This window comes from Pleurodeles waltl, chromosome 4_2 (genome assembly GCF_031143425.1).
Source record: "Pleurodeles waltl isolate 20211129_DDA chromosome 4_2, aPleWal1.hap1.20221129, whole genome shotgun sequence".
Taxonomy (NCBI): Eukaryota; Metazoa; Chordata; class Amphibia; order Caudata; family Salamandridae; genus Pleurodeles; species Pleurodeles waltl.
The window spans coordinates 736,342,393-736,358,297 of NC_090443.1; the positions used below are offsets into that span (position 1 = coordinate 736,342,393).

Here is a 15,905-nt window from a genome sequence, read left to right on the forward strand (position 1 = left end):
CCAGGATTGGGCATCAGTCCTCGCCGCGCGCGACGCGAATGTTGTTAGGGGTGTCTGCGCCCCTCCCCCCCTCCCCAGCATCACAATCTCACCGGGTGCCCCATTTCAGGGCCTTCCTTTCCTCCTCATTATTCCTGGAGCCATGTCTTCTTCTTCCCAGCACACCTTGCACCTCTCGTTTCCCTGCATGCCTCTATTCCCTTTGTACTATGGTGCCTTTTCCTATCTATTGCTATAGCCCCTTCCCAATCCAAAATGGTGGTATTACTTCTTCCTGTCTATCACTTCCTGTCTAGGGGTATATAAGGTGAATCAATTCTTCTCATTGCGTTGCAACACTTCTGCTGTGGTGGTCACGCTCCGGCTGGTATTCGCTTGGACTCTAGTTGTTCCTGTTTTTTCCTCTGCTTTCCAGTATTTCCAGACTTCTGAGTGCTAATTCCTTGTGTCCTCCTTCTGTTCCAGGGAGTTCCTGTTGGAGTATTTTTTTCCCCTTGGGTTTTTCCTCTGGGACTCCTTCTGGAGGGCACGGACTGTGGTGGCGTACTATTGTCAACAGCACCGTGGCTACCGGAAGGGGTCGCCCTTACCTTGGTCAGAGTAGGACTTGCAGGAACCGGGGCCGCACACCATCCTTCTCTGATACAGACGGTAAGCCAAGGGTGAATAGTGACAAAGTGGTTAGTCAAGATATCAAATCTTGTGTCTATGGCCTTTAAGCCAGCGCACAATTTAGGGATGATGCTGGCAGTACCCCCAAGTGAGGGGTCAGAGTCAGCACCAGGGGGCGGCTCTCCAGCGCCTGGATGGGCATATTACCATTGCGGGGTCCTCATGGCTTCAAAGGAAAGTTGCTGCTGCTTAGGGTCCCCACATCCCATAGTGTCTGCGTAGTTATCACACGTCAGGCAACGAGAGGGGGCAGCCAAGTCCCAGTAAAAGAGAGAGGTAGCTCTAGTTAGTTTTGTTACCCCTCATTAAAGCAGATAGCTGCACTATGATGGTGGGAGTAAATGTTGTAGCATTAGTCTCCGTGGAGGCCACCGCAGTGGTCAGTAGTAAGGTGCCAGGAACACAGCCGCAGGACATGAGTAGCCCCCCACACCGTTCCACAGAGGATTCAAGCAGGGGGTTACACCAAGCAGGATGAAGAAAGGTGCAAAGAGGCAGCTTGATCGATCCTAGGAGCGCAAAGAAGATACAGAGGGCACAAGCCTCAACAAGGACCCCAAATAATACAAGATGTGGGAGATCTGCAGCTCAACCTAGATAAAGGCCATCTAGCAATATCAACTGATGGTACAAGCAAGCCAGCGCCACAGCCGCGTCAGGTGTCATTCTGCGACTCCCTGCTCACTTGATAAAGTGGATCGGTTGGCAACCACGCCATAGCTAGTAGCAGCAGGCTGTCAGTTTGCCTCATGTTCCCCCCAGGTGGCTGGTGGAGAGGGACAAGTGCAGGTAGCCATAAAGTGCGCAAGGAAATCAAGAGCCCAGGCCTTAAACCGTAGCTGAGCCTGTTGGTAGGACCTTCGTGAGTGCGGTATTAGGGCTTCACTCTGAGTGCGCCCTCGTGCGGCAGGAGCTGACCCTCGGCTCTCTAGTGATGCAATCAATGTACAGTGGGCCACACTGCTGTAAACGGGGATGGTCCATGTGGCCACTAGGCTGCTGATCCAGGCCGTGCATGCCATAGCCCCGCCTTCAGGCTCGCCAGAAGACGCTGTCTACACAGGGCCTCCAAAGGCTGTGCAAGGCCACGACAGCAAGCTCACGTAGTAGCAGCCGAACCCAGATCTACTGAGCATACAAGCAGCAATATTGGGTGCAGTGCCCTCCACATGCCATAGGTTAGGGGATCAGATGCATTTCAGAGGCGAGATTGCGACCGGGGACAGCAGTGTTTGGGTAATACGTCCTGAGCTTTAATGTCGTGTGGCTATCTTGGTCGCTGGCTTGGCCACTCCCTACACTGATTAAGTCTTATCTTGGAGACGGGCAGTCAGAGGGACCCGTTCTTATACAAACCAGAACCCTTGGGAAAGCTCCCAATTTAGATGAAGAGCATCAATACTCCAGCAACAATATTTGGTCTGCTCAGCCATTTGTATACTTGTATACTTGTATTCTGTAAACAGTGAAATATGTAATATGCTTCTTCCTTTGCAAGAACATATGTAATCTGTTACCTTTCCAGGAAAAGTGTTTCAGCTGTTGAAATAGTAAAATACCACCCAATCCCTTATCAAACAGAGGACAAGTAAACCTTAAAACGTGTGTGCTCAAATTAGAGATCATTGGAAGAGGAAAAGTCAATCCAGACGTTAGGAAGGCACATATTGAAAGCAAATCGAGTCCAGTCATATGCCTACAATAATGCATTAGTTACGCAAACCAAAAAGAGTTCTGGCAACCATCCAGTTTAATCCAAGACCTCTTTTTGTTTTGAACCTGATGCCTATGGTCCCATGACAAATCTGCTCTGATTTTTTGCTACTTTAAATTTTTTATTGTTAGGTTAATTAAGTCATTACAGTTGAAATTAACAAGAAACAATAAAAAAGTTACCATAAGACTTGAGACCACACTTGTCATAAACTTTTGAGGAATGGCCTGTTAAGATGGCTCTTATTCTGGCAGGAGTGGCAATGATATACTGAAATGAATACCAGTCTGTCTCCTGTCTACGGATGTTAATCTCAATATGTGCATCAGTGTGTGTTCATAGTTGCTGAGCAAGGGGAATGCGAAAGTGATACGTTCTATAGTTTTTCAAACACAGGTGTGTGGAGAGAGGTGTGAAATTCGTATTAGCACACATTTGTGAAGCTGCATGACTGCGTAAATGAGATATTTAATTTTCCTATGAATATGGGATCCTGACTAATGGCACGGACCCTAAGGGCCACCTGGCAAAAACATGTCGACCAGAATGATGGAGGAATAATTGTCCTCCTACTGGTATCAACCACAGTATTTTTAAACATCCCTAGCTTCTCACCAGAGTAAAGGGTACTTGTGAGACCTAAGTGATTTTTATTTCACTGCCCCAGATCCTCTTTTTCCTAATACCCCCTGTTGGAAATGGCCCTTTCTGCAGGGTTATCCACAAACTTTTTACCTTCCTCCTCCTATTTTTCTAACTTTCCTCTTATTGGTTTTAGGACTCTGGACACCACTGCTAATCAGTGCTAGAGTGCTTGTGCTCTCTCTCCTAAAACTTGATATGATTGACTTACACCTGTTTGGCCGTGCCTGTGTGCACAGGTTACTGCCACCTTGACTTGGCGTTTCAAACTACTTGCCAATGGCTAAACTCCCTTTTTACTATACCTAAGTCACTCCTAAGGTAGGCCTTAGGGAGCCCTATGGGAAGGGTGCTGAGTTTGTAAAAGTTAGGACATGTACTTTTATGTTTTGCATGTCCTAGTAGTGACAGCCTATTTCGTTTTTAATTTCTGTGAGGGCTGCTCCTCTCATAGGTGAGCATTGGGAATTCCTTTGTATATTTTTAAGTGGTAATTTCTGATCTGAAAGGAGTTGACTGGACATGTTTGGTATGTTTGGAATGGTAGTGAAACATCCTGCTTACTGGCATAGTTGGATTTTACATCACTATTTTAGAAATGCCACTTTTAGAAAGTACGAAGATCAGATGATGGACGGAATGCGAAACAATGCAAGCATTCACCCCCAGTCACAAAGATCTGGTTTTAATCCATTATTTGTTTTCCACAACGCCACCCCAGTTTGGATCCAGCCATATGCAAATCAGTCTTGACCCTGTTCCTCCATGGGAACAGTCTAGCCCGAACTGCCACGCCAGGTCCTCCCTGGAACGGAAACAGGCATCCTGGGCCCAGTTTCAGGGTATCACACTTCATCAGCCAGGCTAGCTTAAATCCAGTGGCGCAGTGAGCTCAGTACCCATGTCTGGGGATACCCTTCCCACTCAGGGCGACAAAAGCAAAAAGAACAGATGATGGACAGAATACTAAACAATGCAAGCATTCATCTGGGTTTAATCAATTGTTTCTTTGCCCACCACACCACCCCAGTTTGGACCCAGCCATATGCAAATCAGTCTTGACCCTGTTCCCCATGGGAACAGACCGAACTGCCAAGCCAGGTCCCCCCTGGACCGGAAACAAGCATCCTAGGACCAGTTTCAGGGTATCAACCTTCATCAGCCAGGCTAGCTTGAAACCTTTTCTGCTGCTAAAGTCACCCTAAGTGGCAAGGGTATGCCCAGACGTTGGTCCCTTGATCACTGGATTCAAGCTAGTACTATTTAAGGATCTGCATAGTATACAGAGTATTTATGATACATGCCACTTTTTGGTCTCAGTTTATATACAATATATATTTATGTGTGTGTATATATGTGTATATATATATATATATATATATATATATATATATATCTATATATATTCATAAAATCCTGTGTGGAGTCTCATTTGTGGTGTACTTATTGTGTCACTGGTGTGTGTGTTGCGCAAATGCTTTATACAGTACCTCTAGGGATAAGCCTGACTTTTTTGTGTCAAGCTACCAGGGGGTGAGCACAGGTTATCTCTGGTGTGTAGCTTACTTGCCCTGCCTAGAGTGGTCGGTTCTGCCTGGCTTAGGTGCATACCCTAGCGAACCAGAAACCCCATTTCTAACACTGGTGATCAGCAGTGCCGATAGGACTTGGTTTGTGTGATACCACAGTGAATCATTGTTGCACTACAAACTCCGTACTTGGACCATTATGTGATGCGTTTTGTGAGTCATCTGTTCTCTCATTGGTCATTTTTATTTATTACCCCTACTTCATATTCTTGCACATGAGACTTGTTGTGTATACCAGTGTTTTCACTTTGCCAAAATGGGAACAGCCTTTGACCTAAATGACCGGTTCTGGTACAGTGTAGAGTAGTTGTATGGGTTCTGTAGGGAGAAGGGACTAACTGTGGAGAGGAAAGCCACCCAGTGGCACCTTAGGGTAGCCCTATACCATTTTGAGATGGCCCACAGTGAAAAAGCAGCAACAGAGGACCAGAAGTGGGTGGTTCTGAGGGAGACCCTGAGGTAGACCACAAGATTAGTGAGGACTCTGAATGGGAGGGTTCCCAGTCCACACCTCAGAGGGGAAAATGACTGGGCAGTGACTCCACAGAGAGAGGACCCTATAGATTGGGTGTCCATTACTGGGTCTAGTGCCAGGAGCAGTGTCACCTCCCATACCCTGTCCCCTGAGGGACTCAAGGATAGACAGGCTGAGTGGGACCTGAGGTTGCATCTGGCACAGATAGCTGTAGAGGAGAGAAGGCTAGAGGCTGAAAAAGCCTTAGCGCAGAAGATGATGGCGGAGGCTGACGGGGCCGTCACTAGGGAAAAGCTTGCTCTTGAGGGAAGGACCTATGAGCATGGTTTTAGAGTTCTGGACTCACCAGCGCTGCAGGTGGAGTCCATTGGTGGCAGCAATTGTGAGTCTAGTGTTAGGAACACCACCCACCTACTCACAGACTTTGGGCCAGATGTAGGACCATTAGAGATTGTGACTCGCAATTTGTGAATTTCTGCGATTCCCACATTGTGAGTCGCAATCTCTAATGTACAACAGTGTCTTCAGCACTGCTTGTGATTTGGAAATGGGTCGCAAGGGACCTGCCTAATTAATATTCATGTGGCAGGTTGCATTTTGTGACCCATTGAAATAGCCAGCACTCAAATGGATGGTGTCCTGCTGGGGTCAGCAGACCACCATGTCTGTGACTGCTTTTTAAATAAATACTTTTTTTTAATGCACCCTGTTTTCCTTAAAGTAAAACTGGATGCATTACAAAAATGGTTTCCTTTTCATATGGCTGGGTCCAAAGTGGGGTAGCATGTGAGCAAAAGAACAATGAATTTAACCCAGATCTGTGACTGGGAGTGAGTGTTTGAAAAATGTCAGCATTCTGTCCATCATCTTTTTGTGTTACTTTTAAAAAACTGGCATTTCTCTGTGCTTATAACTCTAGTGTTTTGCAGCCTGACTCCTATCCATGTCTAGGACTGAGTGACAGCTACACTTTGTGCATACTTTCCAGACAGCCACCCCCCGGGGGGGGCTGGGTGAGACAGGAGAGGCATCTTCATACTGATAGTCTTCCTAGGTGGGGAGAGGGAGAGGTCGTTCACATCTTACATGTCCATAAGCTATGTCCTGCCCTCACACAAAGGGCTGATTTACCACCTACTGAGGGCCGGGTTGAAAGGGGTTTTAATACACTTGAAAGAGTCCCTTTGAAGTATCCCCTTGAACAAAGACATTTTTGAGTATAAGTACAGGGGCTCTGACCCTATATTTTGTGAGCACTCTGGAACTGGAACTGAACCTCTGTTAGGGCTGTTGCCCTGCTACATGCTATAAGCTGGGTGGTCTAAAGGACTCACTAAATTGCTTTTCTGCTTGTTACCCTGCTGCCAACTGCCGCTGACCCTGTTCTCCCATGGCACTGCGCTATTGCTAGGAGGCACTTCCACTTAAACCCTTGGCTTTGTGGTGTGCTGGCCTGCCTGTTTGCAGCTCCCTGCCCTGTTCCTAGTGTTCTTAAAAGGTGCTTGTTGGCTTGCTCCCCTGTTCCGTGTATCTCAGGCCTATCAAAAGATCTCCCCCTGTCTGCCCCTGCCGTGTGACTCTGTAAGCTAATGAGTCCGGCAGCAGGGCATTGGTGCGATCAGTACGTGGTTGATCCTCTGGATTTGGGAAAACTATGTGCTACCTACAGGACATGTGCCTTACCCAGCACCGGCACTACCCTGGCCTGACTGCCACTTCTCTGGCTGAGCTCCGACCACTCGAAAAGAAGTGGATAGCTGCCTCCTGGGACTGGCGTGCCCCCTGGGACCCGGTCATGGTGCCTTGATTGGGTGCGCTGAGTTACCGAGCCGTTTTCTAAGAAGGAAGGGCCTTGTTGCCTAAGCAGCCAGGGCACCCAGACAACCATAGCGCTATCTCTGCTGTGGTCGCCCACCCCCAGAGAGTGGAATCCTCAGTTGTGCGGCCGAGCACACTGCTCACAGAAAGGAGCTGCCTGGTTTCAGATCGGATTGGGAGAAGACCTGGGAATGGACTGAAGCCACGCTGAACGCGCAGGCGACTGAACAGCAACCTGCCTCCAGAAAGGTACTGGGCTTCAGGGTGGAGTCCCACTGGGTGACCTTTAGTTGCGGGCACCCTCAGAAGCTGTGCCCTGCAGTTGCCATTTTAGCTCCAGCACGCGTGGGGTACCAAAGGGGGCCTCCCTGCCCTCATTGACAGAGTGTATCCCAGGCCCACTCCCCTCCCACCCGTCCCCCCCCCCCCAATTCCAATTTGGGACTTACCGTGGGGTGCTTGTCATTGGACAGGCTGGAGGTTCCCGGCCCCCGAGAGCAATCGGCCTGAACAAGGAGCGCAACATAACTTACTGTAGTGCCATTAATGTGCGCAAAGCTATTTCGGTGCCTTACATGAAACCCAGTATTAACGTACAATATATAATAGGAGTGAAGATGAGCTGCACCTTGTGTTCTTATAGGGATATTTGGAGATCAGTGCATTTATGGTGATGTATGGTGCTTTATGTGTCCTGGTCTCTAAACCAGGTTGCCTTATTCGCACTAATGTGATGAATCACGTGTTTAATCTGCTACATTCCATGTCCTGATACTATGACTCATATCGGTTTAATTCTTGTTTTATTCATACTAATGAGTACTATATCAGGATCTGCATAGTTTGCACAGTGTTTATGATACATGTTGATATATACATATATACATACATATATGTATATAATATACTGTATATACTTACATACATACATACATAAAATTCTGTGTGGATTTTTATAAATGGATACCCCGGCATTCAAATTTGAAAGTCCTACCAAAGTAAAAAGTCCATAACACAGGATTCCTTGATGTGTAACTCTGAAGTGTAATTTATTCAGTCAATAAATAATAAAGCAACAGCCGACACGTTTGGTCATATGGGTGAGTTTTTGAAGGCTAATTCTTCTCACGAAGGTTTCAAAAGGGAATGTGACGGTCCAAAAGGCAAACTAGATATCAGAAACATGATGAGTAGGGCCACGGTTAGTTATTAGTCTTACATGTAAGAATTAGATGAAGTTAAAGGCAGTAAATAACCTTGAAAGGTATAGAAAACCAGTTGAATACAATTGTCGAATTTCAGAAAATAGAAAAGTCAAGTGTTGGGTCCACCAAAGTCGCCTCAAGGGAATGGGGAACCCTTAATTGGATAACTGTTCTCATTCCTCTACACCAGTATTGCTATTTTGTGTTTTGCGTTAGTGTTTAAGAGGGAGCAGTCCCAGGTGGCCCTGTCCCCACTTGTTCCTCTCCCCTCCCCAGCTGTCAAGGGTCTTGTTGAAGGCATATTACTCCAAGGCACCCAAACCCTCAGGAGCTCTAGTTAGTTAGCCTTGGCACTATAATAATGTGTGACATCCAGAAATACTGATTTTGGGTGCAGGAATTTAAGAAGTTGCTATACAATATAGTGTACTGTTCAGCAAATCACAATATTACGATTAATAGAGCAGTTAAGGACTTAAAAAGGATCTAAAATGGAGGCTCAAAGAGACATGCATTGACACGGCATGACTGGGGGCAGGGGTCTGAGATCCAGAATACATATGGTTTGTGTACATGCCAAAAAGGAATCCACAATAAAACATATGTTTTAGACAGCTCCACAGTTGAAGGCTGCGATGCAGAAGAAACAGGGCGGTCACGAGAGTTTATGGAATCCATGTTTTGATGCCTAAAAGAACAATTTTTAGTACTCTGAGAGGAGGATGCAAAGGTGTGGAACTCCTACCACTCGAAGCGTAGGACATAATTGGAATCAAGGAAAGCAGTGGGATCAACCTCCTGTAGCGAAGTCCCTTTGACTGACAGCTTAAGGTGCCACAGTATGGTAAAGAAGATCCTCTTCCGGTGAGACAAAATATGCAGCCTTATACGCAAGTTGTTTCAAATTCTATATACTGTTCATTAATGTAAATCCTTTACAATGAAAGCTGCGGCTCCAAGAGCTGCAATGAGCTGTTAGCTGAGCATATATTACTTGCAGTGGTTCCAAATTAAAAACGTTCGAAAGATGTAACATTTTGCTTCAATTTATAATGCTCCCTAAATTCTCCATATTATGAAAATACGTACAGAAAAATGTATGGAAGATTTGTCATTTTATTGTGAAAGCATTGTACCCTCAAAATATTGCAGAGGCTGCAGTGTTGTGCCAAACTATGATGCAACAACAGCCTTTCAAAATACAATGTACCCAAATAATATTTGGGACTTGAAAAAAAAATGGATAAGGGTTACAGACTGTTTTGTGCAATTCTAAAGACATTATATGCTATTCTTCACAGCATCATTTAATAAAACATATTTGACGCTTGTCACTATTTAGAAAATAAATATTACAATGCAGAATTATGACTTTCAGGAATTCACAGAAATGTACAGAAGTAGACCTGGATACCGGCGACAGCTCCAGGTTTCCTGGCATACCCCTAACAAACGTGGGTGAATTCTAATTTAGCAGAAGCAAATACACATGTGTATGCATAGATCTACACATGTACGTTGGCTCAAGTAGAAATCTGCAGAGGAATTGACAAATCATTTGTTTAAACGCATTTCTTTTTTACCAACTTGAAATAGAGAAGCTCCTTTCTCTGCATCCCCATCTTTTATTGGATTTCCGTATCCACCCTGGAAAAAAGTTTTACTCCTGACCTTTTCAGAAATACATTTCTGACTTTTTGCAGGGTTGTATGGGTTTGCTGAGGAGTTGGCGTAAAACCTTAAACTTGCAAGTTTGTGCATCTGCACAGGCTCAAGTGGCATCCCCTACCTCCAACCCCACTGAGTAGATGTGCTGACACAAACATCATGACAGAAGTATGAATGCAAAATCAACTTTTGCACGTTTAGTCCAAACTTCCATCTGTAGGTAACCCATAATATTTTGACTCTTAAGTCTTTGCAGAGTTTATCTAGTTATAAAATAAGAATGCACAGTCATTAATACAGTGCTTAGTATATGCCCACTTTTATGGTAGAAAAGGGAACTGTTGCATGGGCAGATGAAGTGATCTACTTGCACATTGCACAATGTGTAAATTGTCAGAGTGTGCTAGTGTCCTAGACACTGGACCACTTGTGGAATTTGAGTTTATTTATATTAAGTAACATTTTCTGAAATAAAGTGTGTGCTTAATATTAAATTGTGCCAGAACAATACAGAAAACTCTTCTTTAGAAGATGAAATAAGAAAGAGGGCAATTACAAAATTAGAGCAATCATGGACCTTGTACTCTGTGTAATCAGAACTCTGGCATAAGGAAGGTGCCGGTGTACTACCCTTCTTTGATCAGAAAATGAACCCATGCAGATCCCAATAATTAAGCAAATTCATACGCAGAGCGTCGGAATATTTGACCTCAGTAGGGTTCTAATGTATACAGAGAACACTGGTCTGGTGCATTCAGAGAACTCGATCTCATGAAAGGTGGCATCATTATCCTTGATTATACCAGACTTCATTATTAGCCTTGGTATAATCTTGGAGGCTACTATCAGAGCTCCTATACAATGAAGACACTGTAATAATTTCTCACTTCTGTGCATGCCACCAAATGGAACAAGTGGATTGATTTTACAGGGAAAGATGTCTGAAGTATCTCATCATTTGGACAAGCAGATATTTTATAACATTCCACACCCCTCAGTCTTGGAAGACATTGCAGAACTGGGAGAGAGTTTGCGCTCTCCTGGAAACCACTTTTTATGTTCTATGGAGCAACAATTTTTAGACAAAAGGCAATGTCACTAGAAGAACAAAACATTGGATTGCAAGAGAAACTGAAGGACCTCACATGGTCACACCTTAACAACATGTGGTTTAAGGATATCCCGAACAGTGTGTAAGGTGGCAATATCGCAGCCAATGCCTGGAAACGTTTTCACACACTCCTGAAACTAGACAGAATGTATAGGGAAGTCCGCTGAGGACCCAGAATAGAAAATGCCTCCAGATCTCCTGATGAGTGCATCACTCTCAACTAAAGGAGAAGATAAATACAACAGAAGCCTATGAACATTCCAAATTTGAGCAGCTGGTGTTTTTCCAGGATCTTGTGGATTTTGCAGAGGTTGCCGAAGTTCCATCCTGTCACAGACTTCCTTAAGGCCTTGGGATGTGGCCTTCAGATGGAGCCACGACTTCTGCCTCATTTTTAACTGGAAGGAGTAACTCTCTCTGAGGTCTTATGTGGATGCAAATACATTTCTGCAGATGCCACATAGGGAGGGGTGGGACGAGAGGGGGATGGGTGGAAGGATTAGAGAGAGGAAAAGATCACATCCACGAAGAAAAGAGAAAGTTGACGTGTGGTGAGACCCATCTGGCAAGGAGCTAAGGGAATTTCAGGAGGCAATTGATCCTCTGAAAAAAGGAATAACCAAAGTGAGGAGAAATAATTTATGTGTTTCTGCCATCCACCAGGTTCTCTTTTCTGGCCACTTAAGCCACCATTTTAACTATTGCAGTCTATATGTTGGGATTGATGTGGCACGACTCCACTGAAGTGCAAACTCTCATAACCACTTGAGATTCATAAATGCTGCTGCTACTCTTGTATGCTTCGGATTGTTATCCCTTGTAATTTGTATTTCTGTCAGACCTAGGATTAGTATAACATTATGTGTACAAATGAAAAATACCACAGCACTCAAAGTAAGTCCACAGTAGTTATGAATATTCTGGATTGAAAGTTTGTGGAAAGCATGTCAAAATCAGTTATTTTATTGGCACGTAAAACATCCGTTCTTCTCATAATCAAATGTTATCACATCGACAGCCAACACTTGTTTTGTCACCCTTGTGACTTTCTCAAAGATAAGGTAGTAAGAATGTTCTCAATAAAAGTATATATAGATCACGTACTGTATTATCAAGCAACACAGAAAGCTAGAAAAGCCAGAGCCAAACCATGTGGCTACTGGGAGTTCAGAGAAGAATCCAGAACAGTCAAAAAAGGTGGAGGACTTGGGACGCTGCATCACGATGCTGCTGTTCACTGAGGTGCAGGACTTATCAACGTCTCTCGCCGAATGTTCTTGTGACTTTTGGGATCCCCCCTTTTTGACTTCAGGGTTCTGATCTGAACTTCCGGTAGCCTTACGGGTGGACTCTGGCTTTTATAGCTTTTCTGTGTTTCTTGGTATTACAGTACCTGATCCGTGCATACGTGGGCAGACCTCTTTGTGTTTTTTACTTGATACTGCTATTTGTACTTTCCGTGAACACTTAATTTGGATTACTGGGGTAGTATGTGGTGTCTTTTGAGTTGTATTGGTACCCAATAAGGATGCTTTGGACATTTCTCTAAGTTGTGACAGGATTGTACTACAGCTTACTATTGCAGTTTGTTTGACTGTTTTGAATTTCTTGGCAGCAGTACTACTCTTATTGAGAACACTCTTATTACCTTTGTCTTGTAAAAGTCACAAGGGTGACGAAACACGTGTTGGCTGTCAATGTGGTAACATTTGATTATGAGAAGGACGGATTCTTTTATGTGACAATAAAATAATTGAATTTGACATACTCTCCATGGACTTTCAATTCAGAATCCTCATAACTACTGTGAACTTACTTCCGTGGTATTTTTCTTTTGCATGTTATAACAGTGTAACATGGCTCAGGCGATTAGAGTAGAGACCGGCTTATTAGGGTGGACACAGATCGCTTGTGCAGAGATATAAAATTCTGAACAAGAATGGATAATGCAGGAATATCTAAAATTTCCCTGCTACGTAAAAAGGAGATTTTACAAAGTTAATTATCTTGGGCACAGAAAGTAAGAGAAAGAATTGAGGCTTGCGCCAGAACATTAAATATACAGGTAGCACGCGGTATTGATGAGAATGGGGGAAAATAAGGCAGAGTTCAAAAGATTATTAAAACAGGTCTCAAGGGATGAGGATCTGTCTTACCTAAGCAAAAAATGCTCAGTTTCTCATTTGCTAAATTCCTGGGAGAATGATGAAATCTGTCCTTACTTGGAAACAAATCCCATATAATAAGATGTGCTTAAGTATATTAAGGTTTGGTTATGGAATAAACTTAGTTTTTATGTCAGGGAATCGAGAGGCTCTACAAAATTAACAGAAAATATGTCAATGTGGTCTTAATGTAAAAATGAATTCTCTCCACATCCTTATTGGTTGCTTATGGTTTTTACCCCAACGAGCGAAGTATCTAAAGCCTATTTTTGAAAAATATGGTATTAGAGATCGGGGACAAGCGAATGATCTATTGATGGATATGAGATTTTTTGATGTGACGTGCGATGGTTCTATTTTTACTAATTGTGGGTACATCGTTGAGAGACAATGAGGTGATCGATCCACCAGGTTGAGGGAGAAAAGCTATTTTATACAGTAGGGTTTGTACATGGTGTATTGTCATAGTTAGGATATGTTTTACTGTATTTTACGGTATAGTATTTAAATGTATATCGAACTTTTATGTGATAAAGGGATTTTGTTGTGTTTTTAAGGCTTTGACCTAATTTATTGTGTTTTAGTAGTTGTACTATGTGTGAAAGTTCAAGTTTGTAATTTATGCAATGTTTTTTTTTTATGGCCTATTCGGCCGAAATAGACCTATATTTTGGAAACTAAAAACAGTGTAACTTCTTTCAGCTACACTATTCTGCCTTTCGGTAGTATGACATACCTACCAGCACCACCCACATTTATTGTTTGAATATTTACTTGCTCTCTTGTTCCTGGATGCCTTTAGGAGGTGTGATCAGCAGTACCACTACAGCAGTGTCCATAAAATCAAACATCGGTATTGGTCCAGGGCTGCACTTTGAGATAACCTCCCATGCATACACTTTATCTGGGTACTTGGATTTTGCTTAATTAGACAGTATTGCATTGTATACTGCTTACTCTAGCAAACAAGGTTGTCAAGTGCTTTCTGGGGGAGTAGCACTCGGCTCCATGGAGCCCAGAGGGAGCCTGTAATGTTAGCGGTAAGTATTCTATGTAGTAGTATGTCATGCAACAGTATTGGAGTTTGGACACCAAATCGTGGCATGACGTTTCTAGCCTAGAGGAAAGTTATTTGTTAATTGTTAGTATTAATGCAGATATTTTAGTTATGTGTCGATTCAAATTCTTAATTATGTTGCTGTGATTAAACTGAATGGCAGCAATGTTCATCATTCAGCCCTTTAGTTATCCTAGTACACAGTACTATGGGATGGCAGTAGTGTTGTCAGAGAATACAATTAGACATATTTTGAGCCCTGCATACAGAGACCAGGTCAGGAAGTCTGGGGAAGTGCTCAGGATTTAGTCTGAAAGATCAAGCAATATCAGAAGGAAGGACTGAAGTACAGTCAGGTGGAAATACACTATGAATGCACAGGTCTCATCTGTGAACTGCATGTCATGCCTTCGCTAGTTGCTGTCCACTGATGGCAGGTGCAGCACATTTTACTTTGTTAGTTTTTGATCAAACCCTTTGTTAAGCGTTAGGTTTTTGTAAGCACATCAGCTAAAGAGTGTCACATTTAATGGGTAACCACTGCAAGTATTGTCATGAAAAAACACTGGTGCCACATTATTAATGAGCCGTGCAATCTGTATACAGCTGGATAGTGATCACGATTGTGGCGGCTTGTCCGATTGGATGATAAGTAAATACTCTGGAGAGCCTACTGTGGACAGTTTTGAACTTTTTCTAGGAAAAGCTGAACGAGCAGGGTGTTACAATAATCAATTTTTCTGAGAGCTATTACGGAAATAGGTGTCTTGTCTGTATGAAACAAATGCTTGGGTCAATTTTAGATAAGTTCAGTTGTTGGAATCTTGCTACTTTGTTTGTTCTGGAGACCTCCATGTTAGTTGTGGGATCCAAGTATAGGCTAATGTTTCTCTGCGTATATATCAGAATCCCTTGAAGCATTAAACTAGGGTCATCCATTGATATGTCAATTTTTAATTGTGTATCATCACTGAGCATAACTTTCAAATATAAAGAAAATCTAAATATTTGGGAAGAATTATGTAGTTAAATAAATTGTTCATTAAAGATGAGTCTGGGTTTGCATGCTTTAAATATTGCCAGTTTTAAAAGTGTTGTAATATTACGTCTACCCAAACAGACTTGGGCATAATCTACCCACTTCTTAAAAGCAGAAACTATTTTCACATCATCATTAGAACCTGCTAGCTTGACTTTATGTACTTTTCCAGTCTGGTTTGACCAGGTATTTGCCCATCTCAATGTACAGCAGTGCCTAAAAAGGTTCAAAGTGGCTTGATGGGTTGTTGAAGTAGGGAACCAGCATTCCAGACTTAGCTGCCAAATTATTTTCTGTTGATCAGTTTTCGAATCATGTTTTTGGTCATGTGTGTTCAACTTTGGTGTAGGAAGCCCAGATGCATGCTAGGTTATCAGCCTAACATATGGCCATGTTCAGATTATCAGTATAACTGCTGGCCATGTCAGGAAATGAGTTCCACCATGTCGATTAACTATATGTAATTTTATCTAGTGTGAATATCCTAGCAATGTAGCTTGGACATAGTCCTTCTGGATGTAAATTGGACACTCTTGCCTTAATGAAAGGGTGCAGTGGGGTGAGTGGCCAGTGCGAAAGTATGTGCTTAACCTGCAGGTCAGTGTATGGTATTCCAGCAGGTTCTATTCAACCTTTTTTTCTTCAGAGGATAGTAGCAATTGTTCTGTTAATGCTGAGACTTATTCTTCAAGTATCACAATTAAAGTGTCTGCCATGTACTAAATAAATAGCTGCTGTTATTATTGTGAC

General features: G+C 43.2%; 1 protein-coding gene across 5 annotated transcripts in view; it reads left to right on the forward strand.

The window, feature by feature from the left end:
- Positions 1 to 15,905, forward strand: part of RPAP2 (RNA polymerase II associated protein 2) — a 419,624-nt gene that overhangs the window by 47,327 nt on the left and 356,392 nt on the right. The window lies entirely within an intron of this gene.